Raw genomic sequence first — 19,239 nt, 5'->3', positions numbered from 1 at the left:
CTGTAAGCTTTATTTTTTAAATTAAAATATGATTCTCCCTTGAGAAAAGGACTGTCAGGGTAATATCAGGGGCTTCAATGTTTGTCTCTCACTGATTACTCACATCAAATGTGTTCATTTTGCTGGTGCAAAGATGTTTCTTTCTAATTGCCACTGCTTCTAGCTCCAGCTGGCTTTTTTCCTGCTTGCACATTATCGACAGTATTTAAGGTTTTGCAGGTCAAATTAGACCTGCAGTGACATATGTGCCACCCATTGCTTTCAGAGAGACTACCCAGATGTGGCTGAATGCAGTCAGGTAAACAGTCCTCTCAGTGCGAGGGGACAGATTGGATGTCCTTCTTTCTTGGCTTTGGTGGATCTGTGGTTTAACAGGTCTAAAAAGCCAATAAATTAATTTCTGTCCAAGTCTACTGTATCAGGAGTAAGGAACAGACTTTTTCATTTAAAAGGTGACAATTTTTACAGAAGTATCACTGAGTTAGAGCAGTGGTAGCAAAAGCAGCCTGGTGAGGAACGGGACACTGGCTGTGATGCTTTTTCATTCACCTGAGGTACTGTAACCAACTCCCACCATTACTCCAGTGCACTGACCCAGGGCTGCAGTGTATCATTAATTCCAAAGCTTTTAGCGAGATAAATCCCGTAGAGAGGGAAGGAATTATTTTGCCCCCTCAGGTGATGTTCTTGGTGTTGGGATCTGTGTCAAAAAGCAGGAAAGTAGATTCTGCTTATGCTTGGCACCACACAGCCTCGTCACTGAATTCTTGTAAACTGCATGTAAGTGAAAGAGCATAGAGTACAAACACATCAAGCATTACCTAGAGAACATAATTGTGTGATGGTGTAGCAATGTCATCGTCAGTGGTGCCTTTCCAACAATTGAGATGACCCACCTGAACTATTAAAACTGTGCAAGAAACTGGTGAGGGAACATGACACTCTTGGCCAAGCTGTACATAGAGTGCACATTTGCTCATCTGGAAGATTGTGAGATGTCTCCTTGTGTGTCTGGTTTCCCATAAAGACAAATGGGTGGGGAAGAGGTTAGGGTGTATTTACATTGTTCCATACTGAATCTTTGAGCACACAGATGCAGGTCAGAGTCTATGTGTGATGCAGTCATTGATATGCTGTTAGTAGTTGGAGCTCTAAAAAAGTATAATTGAGGAAAATACAAATTTAAAAACTACATTATATGCCTAACATAAAATATATTAGAAACCAGTGTGATTAACACATCCCAAATTAGGATGTGCCTGGCTTTATAAATTGTTTTATGTGTACTCCCTGACAAGCTTGGCCTCCATAATCCTGATTTCAGTAAATAGCAGGTTTGAGTATTGCTAACTCACTTACCCAATGGTTATGCCTGCTTTTGATAGTCTTTTTAATACTATCATTGCTCTTAAATATGGTTGAGAATTACTTGAAGAGTTCTAAGATTTTCTTATCTGTGCTGTAGCCACAAGTTTCAATGAGTATGTTACATGGTTGAGTCCCTTTTGTCTGGCTTCTCTGTGTTTGCATGCAGTGCAATTGCATCTGCTCCTTGAGGTTAGTGAGGCAGCAAGTGTCACTGCTCTGTTCAGAAAAACACATTAATAGAAGTGTCTGAAAATACCAGTACTGATCTTTTTCTTCCTTTCTTGCTTTGTTCACATATTGGGAAATGTACTCTGTAAATCTCATGGTTTAGTTCCTCTTTTGAGTATGGTTTAATGCTTAAGACACATTTGCCTGCCAACATTGTTATAAATGCATCCCGTTCTTAAAAAACAACATGGAAAGTAAAACCTTCTTGAAAATTAAGGAATTTGCAGGAGTTATTTTCTTAAGATAGTAAGTCCATGTATTAAAGGTATACAAACAGATTCTCAGACACATTCACATACTCAATTTGGCAAGAGGATCATTTGTACAAGTAGTTCTTTGTTTTCCTTTCTGCAATTTGTACAGGTTGTTACAGCACTCAAATTGATACTAACAATAATTGAAAATTCTTCACAAATACTTTAAATCCCAGTGACTGGATTTTACTTTACTTCCTCTAGTCTTATGCCAGGAGAGCTGCATTTGGTTCAGTACAGTAATCCAGCTTTAAACTGGGAGAGTGAAGGGGAACAGAACTGCATTTCCATATGTTCTGTTCTGATATTTTTTAAAAATTACATTGGTTGTCAGATTTTATGTTGAAAGTCTTGTCTCCTTCGGCCATGTGGGGCCCCGATCTGCTCAGCAGATGAGGGGACAGTCCCAGTTCAGTCACTGGGATTACCTAGCATGCAAGTCATCATGCCTGGTGCATCCTGTTTCAGGTTGTCACAAATTGTGCCTGTGTGCTGCCATTTTTACTGTGACCATCTCGAGTATGTGCAGAGATGCAAGCTTGCAAGGACTCTTTTGTAAACTTGTCATGAAAGAAACAACAGAATTTAGAGTGTATTCAGTCCCAGCCCCCCTTAGTCAAATACCAATTACCACAGGACTTTCTTTGGGGGAAGGAAACAGATGTAGCCTTTGGAAATGAGCTGTACAAAGCAACGCAGGACTTCACCAGCACAGGTCATTCATTTGCTTGTTGCTTGCCATGTTCCAGGTGCTCTACAGGGTGCTGGGGTCTGCTCCTATTGACCCTGCAGGGTCTTGACTCTCTGCATCATGTTTTGAGTGGGATCCTTCCCATTGACCCCCAGCACCTGAAAGCTGGCCACAGAGTCTAAACTAGTTAGTGAGGTTGTTTTTTATTGATGAAGAGAAACAGATACCTCTCTAGGGAACAGCATCCCATCCAGAGATACACGTCTGAAGAGCTGTGATAAACTGCCCTTTCTGAGGTTTTCTCTGTACAGCCACAGATTCTAAAGGGAGCAGGGTAGCTTTAGACCAAATGGCTGATAAGAGGAAAGATGACTCCATGCATAGGCAGTCCCAGTGTCAGCAAAGAGCCTCTGACTCTGGGTGGCAGAACTTTATCCCCATACTAAACAGCTTTAAATAGCTATGTAGGCAATGACAAAACTTAGATGGAAGCAGTTAAAGGTCCTGGGAGCTGTTGCCCCTGACGGGAATATGAGGGTTTACAGAAAAAAGAATGCACCTGGACTTCACAATCATCTGTTATTGAATAGATTGTCAGGAACACTCTATTTTGCTTCTGAGTAACTGGTTTGTGAAGCTGAACTGATGATAATGCATTTTTAAGTGACATGAAATGTGCAAAAATTCAGTTAAAATATATTGCAATAATTTTTACCCTTTAATATATGGTCCTTTCTGCACCGTGAAAGGATTTTGGAAGAAGTCACTACATTCCAACACTCGAAGTGAGGCAAAAGATTGTTAGAACACTGCTTCCTGTGACATTAAAAGCTTCATCCCCAGGTACTGGAGAGCAAATCCAATGTGATGCAATTACTGAAGTGGGCTCCATCACTGTTCTAGGAGAGAAGCTGTTTGGAAAAAGCTGTCTTGCAGGTAACACAAAAACCCTGCTCTGATGGCTTTGCATTTCCACTTCAGTGGCTTTACATTGCCACCTGAAGCTTTCAAGTCTTTCCAGAAGTGGGAGGGTTTTACATCCTGATATGCTGAGTGAGGAACAGAAAGACCAAGCAGAAGTCAAGAAATAACAAGGCCACAATTAGGACCAACCTCAGCTCATTCCATATCTGTGCTCACTTCTTTGGACCTCACTGGTAGTTTGAAGGCAAAGCCTTTAGTTTTGCCTCTGGTCAATAAAGATATGCTTTCCAGTAGTGTAGTTGTGCAAGAAGCACATTCTTCAGTCATCCAGGAAAGCAGTAGCTCAGATGTGTCTTGAGGCAGTCTGGCCCTACTCAGAAGTCAAGAATCTTGCTTCTTTCTCATTATTTCTTCCTGATTTTTAAATACATTTTGTTCTCTAGCCCCTCCGCCCCCCTTCTTAATTAGTTTCCATGTCACACACAACTTCCAAGTTTGAGCTGCCATGTCATTAGAAAACGTGTGTTTAAAATATACATTTCCACAAAGTTTTCAGGAGATTAAGTAAGTCAGAAACAAAATAAAGATTTCCTATTAGCTTTTTAGCTCATCAATAACATATCTGGACTATCTTTAGAAAATAATTTTCTTAGAAGTGCCACTCCTTGAACAAAATAAGTTTGCATTCATAGAATATTTTGGAAGCTATTTCTTCACACTCTGTGGCAAAGCATCAACCTTGCTGTCTGTTGATTCAAAAATTAGAGCTGTTCAGTAGTTGCTCTGGCAACAGAGTCTCATTTTACCCCTTTGCTCATTTCCAACCTGTTACTAAATTACTAAGCACTGAAGGGATGCATCAAAGAGCACCTAGAGATGCTGTTAATGTAATGAAACTGAGCCTTCATCTACTTAAAACATGTTGTGTCAGCTTGGAAATAAGACAGGTGATTTTTTTTACCCCCAGAAGTTGGCACTACAACTACTTAAAGTTTTAAAGTTATGAAAACAAGGTCTACACACATAAAAAAATAATCCTTCTATGGTGTTTACTGATGTGTTGTACCTGACAAAAGTGGATTTGTTTGTTAGCAAATTAGGAAATAATATTTTTACTTTTTTGGTCATGTCACCTGTTAGGTGATTTTAGTATAAAATTACTAAAAATACTTTGGTTGATATTTTCTCTGTGTGTGTCATATAATAATTGTGGAAATTTATGACTACTATTGCAAACCTTTAGCAGTAAGATCAGTCCTTCAGATGGGAAGAAACTTAGATAATACATGTGTTATTGAAGACAGTACTGTGAAGTTTTAAAATTTCCTCGTATTTTTGGGGGGCATTTTCTAAAAACAAAGTGAAGTTTTTATTGGTCAAATAGACCATTCACCTCTGTCTTGCACAAGAGAATTGGTTGAAGTTTTTTTTAAAAATAGGAAAAAATACAGCACTATGGTAAATATCTAAAGGCCTTTGGGGCTCAGTATCAGTGAATTGAGGAGGTTTAGGTTTATCAGTTTTCCTTGGGTGCTGCATCATTGTGCAACCACTGTTGGCCTACCCTGACACAGAGTGTCATCTTTAGTGTGACACTTATGCCAGGCACTATGTTTGTGAAGCGTTGTCAGTGCAACCCCTGTGCCAGCACTCTGAGACTTTTTACTCCTTTTACTTGATGCAAAGAGGCAATGTGAGATGAGGGTCTCATCCAGACACCTCTCTGTAATGTACTCCTGGTTTATAAATACTTCTGCCATATGTAGCATAAGCTCCTGAATTTATTACTTGCGTGAAGTCATGTTTGGCTATGATTTGAGAGATTCTATATGTTAAGAATTGTCTTTTGATAATGTTTCTCCACAGCATCTGTGGAATATTATCAAGTGGTAGAAGACCATCTAGTAAGACCCTCCATAATGTCAGCAAAATTCCAGCTCCTTAATACAGTGGTCTCATCAAGTTTCCCAGCTTGAAAACCCAGTTCTAAGCCTTTAAAATGACACTGTAAGCTACAGATCTTGGTTTAAAAGTAAGGTGCCAGGTAATGCCTATAAATGTAGGTGTTTGTTTTTTAGCCTTACATTGTGACCTTTTCATGTGTAACTCTGGTATATTTGCAGCAGCTTCTTTTGACTGTCATTTTAAATGTATAATGTTTTTACCAGGTGGGCTATGGAGCTGTGTTATCACTACAGTAAAAAAGTCCACATGTACCATGTTACAAAGGGCAGAACATACCAGATATTATTTCCATACTGGGTTTAGAGATCAGACTAACTTTGCAGATCAGCATAACTTTGCTCCAGATGCAAGATGTGGACAACAGAGATATGTTTTGTTATAGGTTTTACTAACGCAGATTTAAAATAACATGACTGAAGTTCTAAACTGATATGACAGTTGCACCTTTTCTGGATGAAAGAACCAGCTGCAATGTAATGCCTGGTTTTAAAACCCATACACATGATCTGAACCAGATTTCTTTATTATGGTTTGGAAATTTTCCTTCCAGACAGAGGGAATGTTTAGGAACATTTCAAAAAAAACGTAAACATGCCCTTGGACCAAATAACTTGTGTCCAGGCCAAATTTCAGCTGAAGTATTTATTGTTTTCTACCTCCTTTGAAGATTTCAGAAGCACTTTCCTTAACTTGTAGTCTCCTTAAATTTCCACACTGGTGCATGGTAGCTGCATGTATTTAGACTACTAAAGAAGTGCCTCAGCTCAGAAGCTGAGGTTGGTGAAAGGCTTTACCAGTTCTCAGAGCTCTGCTCCTCCATCTGGGAGCAATGCTGCCAGCAGGGTAATGTTGCAGGAGCCAGCATGGCTCTTTCCTCTGGTATTGGAGACTGGGCAAAAAAAGTGCACTTGATGTGTGGCTGTGTGAAAAATGGAACCAAGAAACTGATCAAGAGGTTAGAAACAATATATGGTTTTTCTAGAGAGACCAAAGTATTCCTTCTGACACCTGAGGGTGTCTCTTCTGAAGACAGCACTGAAGAAAGAGTAGTTGTCGTCCTTGGCCATACTTTGCAGTCAACGTGTTAGAAAAGGAACCAAGGAAGATTAAAATCTACTAGGGAGGTATAGAAATCATTGCTGAATAATGAAAGCTCTGCCCATAAATATCACGTATAGGATGCTCTTTAGCTCATATGCTGTGCTATATAAACTTTCCTTTATGCTTTTTGGCAGCATTTTGCTCCCGTCCAAACATTTTACAGACTGTGGCATGAAGCAGCTTGTTTTGCCTACAGCATGGAAGTCTTGGTGTCTCACAGCTTACAGTGACTCATGCTTTTCTTTGCAGTTTGGTTCCCTCCCCCTAAGACAGCATAGTCTGGACTATAGCTGGTTAATAAGCTTGTTGAGTACATTTATGTCCTTTTGGTTGAAAGGATCATATGAACAAACACTACAATGAGCAGCCATGGATAAACAGACAATCAGAATAATGCTAATTGTGCTTAAGTGGAGGAGATCAGCAGAGGAAAGAAAGAAGGAAAAAAATCAGTGACAAATTTTGTTGTCTTATCCTTATTCTAACGCCTGTATAAACAATCTTTGCAAAATAAGTGTGAACTAATTAATCTGTAACCACTTTAATTACTTTCAGATTGACATTGATATACTTTCTCTCCTTTCTTCCCTTGTAACATTAGAGGTAGAGAACAGTTGTTCTATATTTTTTTTAATTGAAAGGCCATCAGCTTAATTTGGAAATGGAATTTTCTAATCAACAGCATACCCTGGAGAGCATAAAAGCAAATAATAACAATACAGTTGATCTCAGCCGTTCCTGAACATTTTATCAAAACCAATCTGTTCCTAGAAATGATGTCACAGAGTATATGTAAAAACACGAGGACCTCAGAGCACCCTGCTTTACCTGGAAATGCTAAGCAAAGAAAATAACAGACCTGCTCTGAGACACTCACATTCACCCTTCTAACCAGCAAAGAGCATTTACTGGAACTGTGTAATGTTTACAAACACCATATGTATCACAATGTGCAGTCACAACTTCGCAGACAAATTTAAACCCAAAGGATGCAGTTATGAGAGACTCTAATATCCTGTTACATCTTCAGATACCAGCACAGCTGTATGAGATAACTAGAAAAAAGTTATGAACTACATATTTCAGGAATTTTATGAGTATCAGTGACTTTGCACATTAAAGTATTGTGGACCAAAACTATACAGAGATGGAAATATTCTTATGAATCTTTTCCTCTAAACCCAAAATTTCTTAATGCTTAAGTTGAAGTACTCTTCAGAAGTTGTCAGGATAAGGCATGTGCTTCTCTTTAAAATTCCTGAGTTTGCCTACCAGGGACTTGCCCTAGAGGGACTTCTAAGTGTAACACACCAAGAGCAAATGTGCCATGTGCCTGAATCATGTCTCTGTATCTCTCAGAAGCTGAGAGGCAGCAAAAGTCAGTGCAGCCATATGAAGGCCACTGAACAGCATTAATTTGAGCAGCTGTAGGAAACTGCTGATTATGGACTCAGAACTAAATCAGGATTGGGTCCCCAGTTGAAAGTTCTGGAAGGAGACTTCAAGGAGTGGCTGATTTTTTTTCTCAATGGACTTTAAATTCTTGCCCATGTGGCACCGCTCCTTTTGAGATATCTTAAAAGTCTTGCAGGAGATTCCATGGAAAATGCTGTAAGTGGGAGGAGACAGGGAAGCCACAGAATGACCACAGTTTGTAACTGTAATCCCAAAATAAAGAGCAAGAAAGAAGAAGATGCAGTTTTAGGGACATTTCAGTTTGTTCTGTTCTTCAGCACTGTGTAGGTTCTACTCACAAAATTACTAGTTATTAGTGTATTGCTGAGCTTTTAATTGAGAATGAGTCTGTTGTCCCATTCCATAAATGTAATTGATGAAATGAATGAAAGTAAAGAAGTAAAATGGTGACCTTTACTCAACGTAAAATCTGGATGTTTTTCAATTTCAGCCGAGGCTGGATCCTGCTCCTTAGGTCTAACTTTGTGTTACAGATTTTTGGTGGGAGCCTAATTTTTTGTTGTCTTACGTATAACAAAAGTATTGAACCAGTATAACGGAAATCCTGTGACAAAAACAGCCCTCAAACTTTTTCAGAATTTGGGGAAACAACTTCACACACGCAGGTTAACTGTGAAACCTAAATTTGAGTGCAAACATCCTGTGTCTCATAAAATCTCACATTAAGCCTAATTCAAATCTAAATAAAATCTTAACTCATTCTGTCTTCAGTGAAATCCTTTCCCTCTCCAGCTATAACAGAGGATGAATCAAGCAACCCTCACCCTGCGGGCACCAAGCAACCCCACCCTCTGACATCAGCCACTGCAGCAGAAAAAGGGGCTGAGATCCAGGGATTTTAAATAATTTTACTTGTGGCTTTCCTGTTCTTCCTCTTCTATTAATGACAACACAGAGGAATGTTTATTCATAGTAAATGAAAAGCAAACATTAAAGTGTCATTTAGATGTTTTTCTCTAAAGTGTACAGAGTATGGTGAAGTATATCAAACACTTAAAAAGAACATTACCTTGTCAAGTGCTGCACATGAAAAGATGGGCACTGGTCTTCTGCCTTTTTTTTTTTTTCTACATATGAATCACAGACAACAAATAAGACTTAACATTTGCATTACTATTTTAATCTGCACCGATATTGATGAGGATTCTCAAAATACTTGTAACCCTCAGAAAATATTCTAGCGTAGGCTGGTATTATTACCCACTCATGTTACAAATGAGACACAAAGACAGCACAGTTGAAATTTTCCAAAGTACCTTCTGGCTGGGGCAGAGAAAGGACATCTCAGTTTCTGAGTAGCCAGCCTGAGGGAGACGGGGCTTTATTAGCAGATGTGGTCTCACGTACCAGTGAGAGGTACAAATATTCTGCCTCTGAAAAATAAACACACCATTCAGATAGCTCCAGTTTTGTGTAGCAAGTAAGCAAAAGCTTCAGAAAAGAGAAATTCTGACTGCATTGAAGGACAGCTGATGTGATCAAACCAGTGGGATGGCTTCAGTTTTCACACTCCGGCTTTCACCAACAGACAAGTGCCCAGTTAGTTAATTAGGCTGCCAGAGAAATTCTGTGCAACAGCTTCCCTCTAAATAACTTTGCAAAGTCAGGCTCATATATATGCTGTGCTTTCTACCTCAGTCACTCAGGAACATTCTTCAAAAGGCATTTTTGTGTCTTTATAATTGAATTGATTCTTAAGTTGTGCCACTGGTGTACACCTTATCAAAGAAGAGCTGGCACTCCATTTGTTCATAATGCCCTCTTGGAGGAGGTTTAACATGCAATGTTTGTTGTTTCTGGCAGGTCTTTGCAGAGAGAGAGGTTGCTGCTCAGGGAGGCACTTTCCTCCTTGGAAACAAGAAAAGAAATCACTGGGAAGGAGGGGAAAATGCATCTGGGTAACAGGAGGGGATCTTGTCAATCTTCAAGGCACTAGAAAATGATCATGAAAGTCTTTTGTTAGAGAAGCCTATAATGGTACTATTGCTTGTCTATTGTGGCCACTAACAGCAAATAGCCTGCAAGGGCAAGGGAGATACAGGATTAGACAAATTGTGAAGAGGGGCTCTGGATGCTTGAAAAGTGCATTCCTGCTCATCAAGGCCAGAGGGGTCAAAATAGTGTCACCATTCATCCTCAATGGAAGTATTTCCATAAACAAATTGACCTTTAAAAACAGTTATGGCATATGTGGAATAACGCTAATGATGTACTATTGGATTTCTTCCACAAGTGGAAACAGAAAAGCAATTGTAATTCACTTAGGTTGAGTTGGAGAGTATGTTATACAGCACTTTTTCTGCTTCTAGAAACTGCAGTCATCCTGAAAAATGTAGAAAGCTTAATTAGTATTTTCATTTTTGGTGCATTTTAAGAATAAACCCAGTTAGTTGTTGTCTTTTTTGTTTTTTTCCTGAAGGCTCATCCTTATCCACGTGTCTGTTTCTGGGGATAGCATTAGTTGCAACCTCTATGTATCTATCACAGGTAGGCAAAAAGGGTGGACTGGATCTTTCCTGATACAAGGGGGACTGAGTACCAGCTCTCCCTGTTCAGCCTAGCAGTTTCACTTGTTCTTCTCAGTTGTGCTTTTGAGCAGGGTTCCTAACCCAGTCCATCCTCTGGCTTTGGTACTTAGTGGGCCTATTCCTTAAGCAACTTAAACAGTTTGTTCGTTAAAAAAGTAACTTGCTCTTCCATAATGCACTTGAAGTGCATGACAAGAGCTTCTGGAAGACAATGATAGACATAGATTTTATACTGAATGGCAGCTGCTAAATATATGTGTGATGATAAATGTCTGTGAGATACCTTCATATGGTAAGACAAGTTAAACGTTTATTTCAAGCTTTAATTAAAAGTTACCTTACTAAAATTTTCCAGGCATCAAAGTTACCAGCTATTTTAGATTATTCTCTCTGTGCAGTCAGGAACATGTTTTCTCTACCATCTTGTAGCATGAACATTATAAGTTCACAAACTCCCAGTACATAACAAGTGACCACAGATGAGAAAACTGCCCTTGACAGTGACTGTCTAGTCTGCAAAGTAATATTGTTTCAAAACGCCTGAATAAAAGCACATTAACAGCAGGAGTCAACAGAGGTAGTCTTATGATTTTTATTTTTAAAGAAAGACTTTTAAAGTGCCCCTGATACTTTTTTAGAATCTTTTTCAACTGGATTTTTCTTGAACAATACTTATGACATCCTGATCTTTGGGGTCAAATCATTCCCTCAGTTGCATGCTGTGCAGTTCTGAAAACTTGGAATGAGCTTAAAAGTTTGAAGGACTGTCTTCAACCACCAAGCTTAAACATAGAGAGATTCAGGCATTTCCTGAGTCCTCCAAAGCATCATGTTTTGGAGATACATTATGTTCTTTACAAAATGGGAAAAAATAATGAAAAACAAGTCTTTCAGTTGAATGGCTAGCAAAATAATCTGCCAAGCACACATGACAATTTACACAAGAAGAAAGGCCTTATCATTTCAAACTACTTAAGATCTTAATGCAATTACAGCACTGGGCTGAGGCTTAGAAGATAGGGTGTTATATTTCTGGGTTTAAACCTAATATATATAAGCTTGGAAAGTCACTTAAAAGTTCTCTGACCCTACTGTAAAGTGGAGACAATACCACCTCTTTTCTCTTGCTCTTTCTCCTGTGTGCTTATAGTGAAGACCTTTCTGGCCAAGATCTTTCTTACGTGGGGATGGACCAGAGGACACCAATATAATTTTGTACTTTAAAACAAACCAGAGATGATTAAAGGCCAGGTTGGATGGGGCTTTGAGGTGTCCCCGTTCATGCGAGCAGATTGGAACTAGATGATCTTTAAGGTCCCTTCCAACCCAAACCATTCTATGATCCAATTCTATCCTTTCTTAATCATTTTGCAGACAATAAAGGAAACAAATTGCAAAATACAGCCCAAAGGGAGTATAACATTAGCTTGAGCACTTACAGGAAGATTTCTAGATGAGACATCAATGAATTAGTTATCATTTGCTTTTCTTGGTGTACCTAGAATAAAATTAAACAAAAAGCTTTATTTTACTGTTTTAGGGTAGAATCTGAGGATTCTATAAATGTTAGAGTAGAGCTGTAAACACTCTAAGGATTGTGATGCGGATAAAAGTAATGAGAAATTCACAGAAAATTGCTGATATTCAATGTGCCTCAAGATCAAATTTATCATTGGGTTTGAAACAAAAGATACCAAATATGTCTCCTGGGATTAGCAAAGCAATTTGAGCTGAATAAGATTGCAGAAGTCCTTGATATGGAGACTCTCAAAAGCCATTGCCTGTTTTCTTCCTTATAGTAGGAAGTGGAGCAGGGAAAGGAGGAAACGCAGTGTTGAGTCTGATGCCCTGTAGCATTGGTTAGCAGTTGTTGAGAAAGCAGTTTCTTTAGGGTAGAGTTTCCTCCAGATCTCCTCCTACAAGGTCCATATGCCTCCCATTGTGTCAACAGTTTAAAGAGAGAAACTCTTGAAAGAGAACATTCTTTTTAAAAGTAACTAAAAAATAAAGCTAACAACAATGGACAGCAATTCAGACAGCTCTGATGCAGAGCACCTGAAAGTTAAGTCTTTCCACTGACTTTTGTAAGTTTTCAGGAGTTCAAAGCTGCATTTGGCTGGCGGGGAACCACCTTGAAGGTGCCTGGAAGAAGTGAGTGAAGGGAGATTTGAAGAAGAGAGGGAACATTAAACTGAAGAGGTGGTTTCAGTAGCTTCGTATCAGGAAATGAAGCATACACTGGTGTAATTTCTACTCAAAGGCTACCAGGAAAATAAGAAACTTTTACACAAGTGGGCTGCTCTTTTCAACAAGGCCTTGTGTATGTAAGGGGTTAGCACCTCAATACACACACATGCATACAAGTTAGTGACTTGTTTTAGATTCCAGCTGCTGGAATTTCTCATCTCTGAATGTAGGTCTCCTCTTAAAAGAGACTAAATTTTAATTGATAAAAAAGGGCATCCAGGATTATAAATTCTGACTTCAAACTCTCTCTTTGGAGCACGTATCCAAATTACAGATAATGAGCTGTTTAGAGAAATTAAAAGCAAGACTCTCATTCTTCCAGTTTGTAGCATCCCAGGCACAGTGGGAAAATTTGCACACCCAAACCTACTCAGCCTTTAGTTCCTATTGCAAGGCCTTGAGAGATACAGTGGAGTGGAGGGCTCTGGGGATGGAAGCCCAGCACCTGGGCTTCACATCTAGTTCTGTTCATGACCTGCTTTGTGATATTAGGCTTACAGTTTGAAGGAGATAAAGCAAGAGGAGCAGTGAAAGGTGCTGTTCAGACAAGATAAATTGTAGTGAGGTGCTATCAGGGCACAAGCCAAGAGCCCCTTTTGCTGCCTGTGCCGCTCCACCAAAGCACTGCAGACCAGGTGCAACACTGCAGACCTGTCCCAATGCCAGCTCTGAAGGTGACCTAAATGTGACCCTGAAAGAGACTCATCCACCCAACCTCACCTATGGGTTGAGATGAAACAGTTTCCTTTCAGTCCTTTCGTGTTATTAATTGTTATTATTTCTCTAGATTTTCAGCAACAATAAAAGGGAGGCTTCATTTCCTGGTTGCAGCAACCCCTCCCACAAATCAAAAGAATATGATTTTCATTTTGAAAAGACTGAATAAATATGCTGTGAATACAGAGGGGCACGGATTCCAAACACCCCGAAGTCCTGGAAGAAACAATTGTTCTTTCTTTCATGTGATTCATTTCCAAAGGTTCAAAATAGGTATCTCACGGAGTCCGGGTGGTTCTTACAGCCAAGATTTTGTTTCAGGTGAAGGTGCTGAAAGATGCCATAGGATCAATGAGACAGAAAGTGTAACCAAGGAATTGGGATTTTGGCTTTGAGGAAGAGCTGGTGATTTTGGAGATCTAATTCTGAGTTATCTTTACACAAACTGATTTTTGGTGCACTGGATTCTGTGCACTTTCTGAAAGTCAGATCCTGTGAAGGGGTCTTGAGTGGGTTACCAGAAATCACCAACCTGCTGCCAATCGTATGGGTATGAAGAAACTTTCCTGGCAGAGAGATCCATGGGCTGAGTGCTATGGCCAAACCCTTGTCCACCTTGCTGACACACAGCTTATTTTTACTTTTCTCAAGGAAAAGGGAAAACAGTTTTCCTTGTTCTACTAAGCCCCTTTAGCTACTGAAGGAGTCCTTACACATGGAAGCATGTTTCACCTCTACTCAAAGTAGCACCAGGGCCTTGGCCTGGCTTCCAATTTCCCAGCCAGGGCAGAGGACCTCTCTGAGGGGGACAGGGCAGTGCTTTTGCTGTCACCCAAGACAGCTGATTTGGGCAGTCTGACCTGGTGGTGTAGCCAAGTTTGAGTCCCCACAGCATCATATTTAGAGGCAGGGAGCTCCACACTCAGTTGTGCAACCTGAACACCCCCTCTGCCCCCTCTTGCCTTTGTCAGAGAATCCCTGAGGCACCTGACACGCTTCAGGGTTTCAGCTTCACGCTCTCACTGTCAGTTTGCTAATGCAGTGCTTCCCGTGAGGAACATAGCTCCTGACAATCATTTTGACTTGTATTTTATTTTAGTTAAATTAAATAGGTGTAATATGAGTGCCTCAGTGGGGTGGAGGGATTTTGACCATCTAGAAAGAATTACTGGCCAGTTTCCTACCATGCCTCATCAGTGTTGTGAATATGCAGAAAAAGAAATGTTTCCTTCCTTGTCACAGTCCTAGAAACAAGAGAGGATTTTATTAACCTCTGTGTCTCTCACTGCCTTTGGACTCTGTGTTGACTGGATCAAGTATCCCTCAAAAAAATTGTTTGAAGAATTAAGTTCGTTCATTTGGTGGAGATCTTGCTTTTGCTTTGCACTGGAGATTTTCCAGTCTTTGTTGTTAACTTAGAGTTAATGAGGAAAAGTCTTCAGTAGCCAAAGTTACCAGTGTTCTTTGGTAGCCAAAATACTGTCTATGTAGATATATCTGCATTAGGATTGGTTTTCATGGGCCAATCTTAGAGCAGTAGAACAAAAGCCAGTTCCTATTCTCCATCTTTTTGTCTTCTATTGTTAAGAATATGATTGAGCCTTCATGCCCATTTTGAAGTACAAATGCCAAAGAGTCTGGGAAGGAACAGGTTAATATTTTGTCCCTGAGCTACCACAGGTGTTTGCCCTCATTCAAAGATTACAGGAGAGCCCAGGCATGGCAGGGCTCAGCAGGAGCGAATTACTCCTTCAGGAGGGCCTATAAAAGGAAGGAGAGACCAAGTGGTGGGTCAGACACCCTGGGCTAAGGGGACTGCTTACTACAAGGAGCTTATTTATTTATGTAATTCCCTTTTTAGTCCAGTTATGTGAAAGCTTTTTAATTTTCCACAGTTCTCTCTTCCTCTTCTTTCTTCCCTGCTCCCCCTGCATAACCTGAAAGAGCTTTTTTCAGCACCCTTCATTGGCTCCCCTGACCTGTCACACTTCTCAGACTCATTTTTTCTCATCATTTCTGTTCTGTTTTACGTGTTTTAGTATGTCCCATTATTTTAATATTAGAAGCTTTTCAAGCTAACAGGCCTAGCAGACTGGCAAAGACTATTAGACACAAATGACTGTTTTTCTCTGTGCCCCTTTGCATGTAAAATGCAAGTCAATTCTATTTCAAGGAAAGACAGTTAAAAATTGACCTACATTTCTGTTGGGCTATGTCTCATGTTACAGAGTGCTCAAATTTATGGAAAGATGGGGCTTTGCAGGATGTCTCAAATTAGTTTGAGAAGGAAAAGTGTAAAGAGTATGCAGTCAAAAATATAACAAGCACTTGCTCACCACTGAATGTAGAACATCTTGTTCCTTAGCTTAGGTGAGATGACAATTAGGTATAGGCAGCATTTTAAGAGATCTATTGTTCTTTTAATTTTTTCCCTTTTTTTTTTTTTTTTTTTACGAGATAATTACAACTATTATACCCTGTTACATTTTGATTCATAGAAAAGACAAATAAATTACATCAGTAAGAACCTTATATTCATAATATTAAGATATGTTTCTTCTTAGGCAATTAACTGATTATTTTACAGTAATACCATAAATTATAAGATCTGATGGTTTAAAAAGTGGGTCTAACTACCAGGAATCTTAGTGTAGATAATGACTCTGGATATTTCTAGGTCTACAGTCACTGTTGTGTCTTGGAGATATATCTTGGCAATATATTCTCATCATGCCTATTTATTCTTCCCATTAACAGGCAGGAACTCTAGCATGCATCTTAAAATTTGTCTAGTGTACTCTTAATGTAATTAATGAAGTAACCACTTTTGGGGTGAAAGAGATTCATTGATCTGCTTGAGGTGAAAGTGGAAATCTGTAGCAGATCTCCTGAATCTTAGTTTCTTTGTCTCCTTTCGTTGTGTATATTGTCTGTCTGTCCCAGTCTGCTGAGTAATGGGTCTAACAGTGCTCTTTGTGAAGGAGTTGCAAGACTTAGTGTTGACAAAGTATTTCAGAATCTCAGACAGAAAAAAAAATGCTGTTTCTAAAGCTGAGCACCGTTGCTGCTGACAGATTACTGAGGGATTGTGTTGTCTTTGTACTTCTGGAGAAATTCAATGAAAGATCTAGTAGTTAAAGTTTGTGGATGTTTTTTTTTCTGGCTTGCAAAGGACAGGAGTGAACCTCAGCATGGTGGCATATGTACGTACTTGCTCCTTTTCTTTGTGGTTGGCTTAGGAATGTGTACCAGATACTACCCTGTGCAAATTTCATAGGCATTTATGTGATTTAAGGACTATGGTTCATTGTTGTCCAGGTTATTTTTTCTTCAGATCTCTTTATTCTGTTTCCTTTAACAACCCCTCATAAAAGCAGATGCGGCATTTTGTTCTGGCTCTGATTTGATTACAAAAACCACTACTAACAGAATAGCAGCCAGTATCTACCCAATCCCTTTTTAAGTACTGTATTAAAGCTTTCTCTCCTTTCTGGGCACCTTTATGCTCACTGTTTTTCAGCAAGGTTTCATTTTCCATACAGTTATATTTAAATAGCAACAAAGGCCTCACCACCTCCTTGATGTTCTATTCACAATTTGCCTTGAACCTAATAGGACTAGAACTACCTTTTTCATCTTTGGGAGTTTCCAGGTATTTTAATCAGCCCAAGGAGCCTTCATTCCTTGCTGGAACCTCTTGAGGGATTTTGTAATGGAAATAACTAGTAAGCAGCACAGCAGTGGAGTCCCATGAACTCATAAGCACAGGCTAGCAAAGCTTAAGCTATTGATACTGGGGAATGGAAGAGCTTAAGGGAAGGGATTTATTTTTTTCGCTCAATACCTGCAGAATATTGAGCTTGGCAGTTCAGCATCCATTACTGCAGGTGAGGCTAGGGACAGAGACAGTGAGGCTGGGCTCTGCACCCTTGTGTGTATTGTAACTCATGTATACTGTTGATCAGCCAGTTGGACTCTGCTGGCACTCAAGTTGTTGGTAGATCCCCTGGATTCATCTTTTACAGCAGCTGCACAGCAGTGCTCTTTGGTCTTACCTCCTGCTTCTGGAGGTTTTGCTTTCAGAGCAATTGCAAGAGCTGTTTTCTAGAGGAAAAAGTAATATCAGTCAAGTCACAGAGACCTCTGTTAGATTCATGGTTGCTTTTTAATATGAAAATAGTGGGTAAAAGGAAAAAAGCCAGAAACAGAAGATGCTAAAGTGTGGAATGGAGATTTAAATGTAGGGGAGGAGACTGTAGAAGATGTACATTCTAATTAGGTTTATAGAAATATAGGTCAGCACTCAGTTAAATTTTTGAAATGTTGGATAATACAAGAAAATACATGTATCAGAGTGCAGTACAAGAATGCATCTTTTAATAGGTTATGGAAAGCGTTAATGTTCTGGTCCAATTACTGAATTCCTGCTCCCTCACACGCACTGACAGATAAGTGCTTCATTGCCTGCTCACTGGGCCTGCTGTGCATCACTCTCTGCCTGACTTAAGAGGTGACTACACAGTGAAGAGGGTTTTTTTTATGTTAACCTTTTAGTCATACAGGAAAAGGTATAAATATATGTGGCTTGAAAATGGAAGCCAAAGACATTCAGAATAGAAAAAAAATATATATTTTAAGAAGGATAATTAACCGGTGGTACCTAGAGACAAAGTGGAGATTCTGTGCTGTGGCAACTTCTTAAATCAAGTCTTGGTATCTTTTTTGAATGTCATAGCATGAAAAACAGTAGTTGCAATGGGAGATTATTGGCTGCTAAAATAAAGATGATCCAGGTGTCAGGGACACTAATCTGCTCCACTTCTAGCTAAGAGAATTTGGTTTTTTGTTCCTAGTTACAAAATTATACGGTTTATCTCCATCAGTGCTAGGGCTCAGTTCTCTATGGAAACCTCTGACTCCTTATGCTCTGATCCATATTTAGAACAAATATGTGATAGAAACAGTGTGCAAAGAAGCTATAAAAATATTTAATTAGAAGGAAGGACATGAATGTTGCTACTTGATGACTTTCAAGCAGCAAGACCAGAGAGAGGAATCAAATCCTGATCACAGAAGACTGGACTTCTCTCAGTAATGTATCTAGCTGCATAGGAAGCCTGTTGACTGTAGAGAAACACATATTGCACAGTGTATGAAGTGCAGGTCCAAGATGACCTGTTAATCATATTCTAACAAGTAGACCCTGTCAAAAAGACCTTTTGATGCCATGTGTTCACTTCATGTCATAGGTTAGCATTGGCTTACCTCATGCTCCATAAAATATCTTGCAGAGAGTCAAGTCTGGATTCTGGCTGTCGGTGTCCCCACTTCAGCAGTGTTTTGGGAACAGAGATTCTACCAAAAGGCTGGCAGCTTAAAGTTCATTAATTTGATGCAAAAGGAAACTTTCAGTCTCCTTTTCCTCTGTTTACAAGCAGGCTCCCCAGTGCTAAAAGAGTTAATCATCAGGATGTTTCCACCAAACCTGACAGCGTGGCTGGAAACTTTTTAGTTTGTTCTATTCTTCCTTGTCCTTATCCCCAGTCCTTTCCATCACTCCTCTTACAGCCTGAAAAAGAAATCAATCAAAATGTAAATTAAAATTAAAATTCTAAGTAAAAATCAGTATCTCATGAGGAAAGATAATAGCTTCTAGACAAAATTACACCACTCATAATCCGACAAAGAAGCACACTGTACCCTGCATGTTCCCTTGTTTCTTCTCAGTGCTGTTTATAGT

Source organism: Apus apus, chromosome 8 (genome assembly GCF_020740795.1).
Source record: "Apus apus isolate bApuApu2 chromosome 8, bApuApu2.pri.cur, whole genome shotgun sequence".
NCBI lineage: Eukaryota > Metazoa > Chordata > Aves > Apodiformes > Apodidae > Apus > Apus apus.
Note: the sequence above shows the minus strand (reverse complement) of the source record.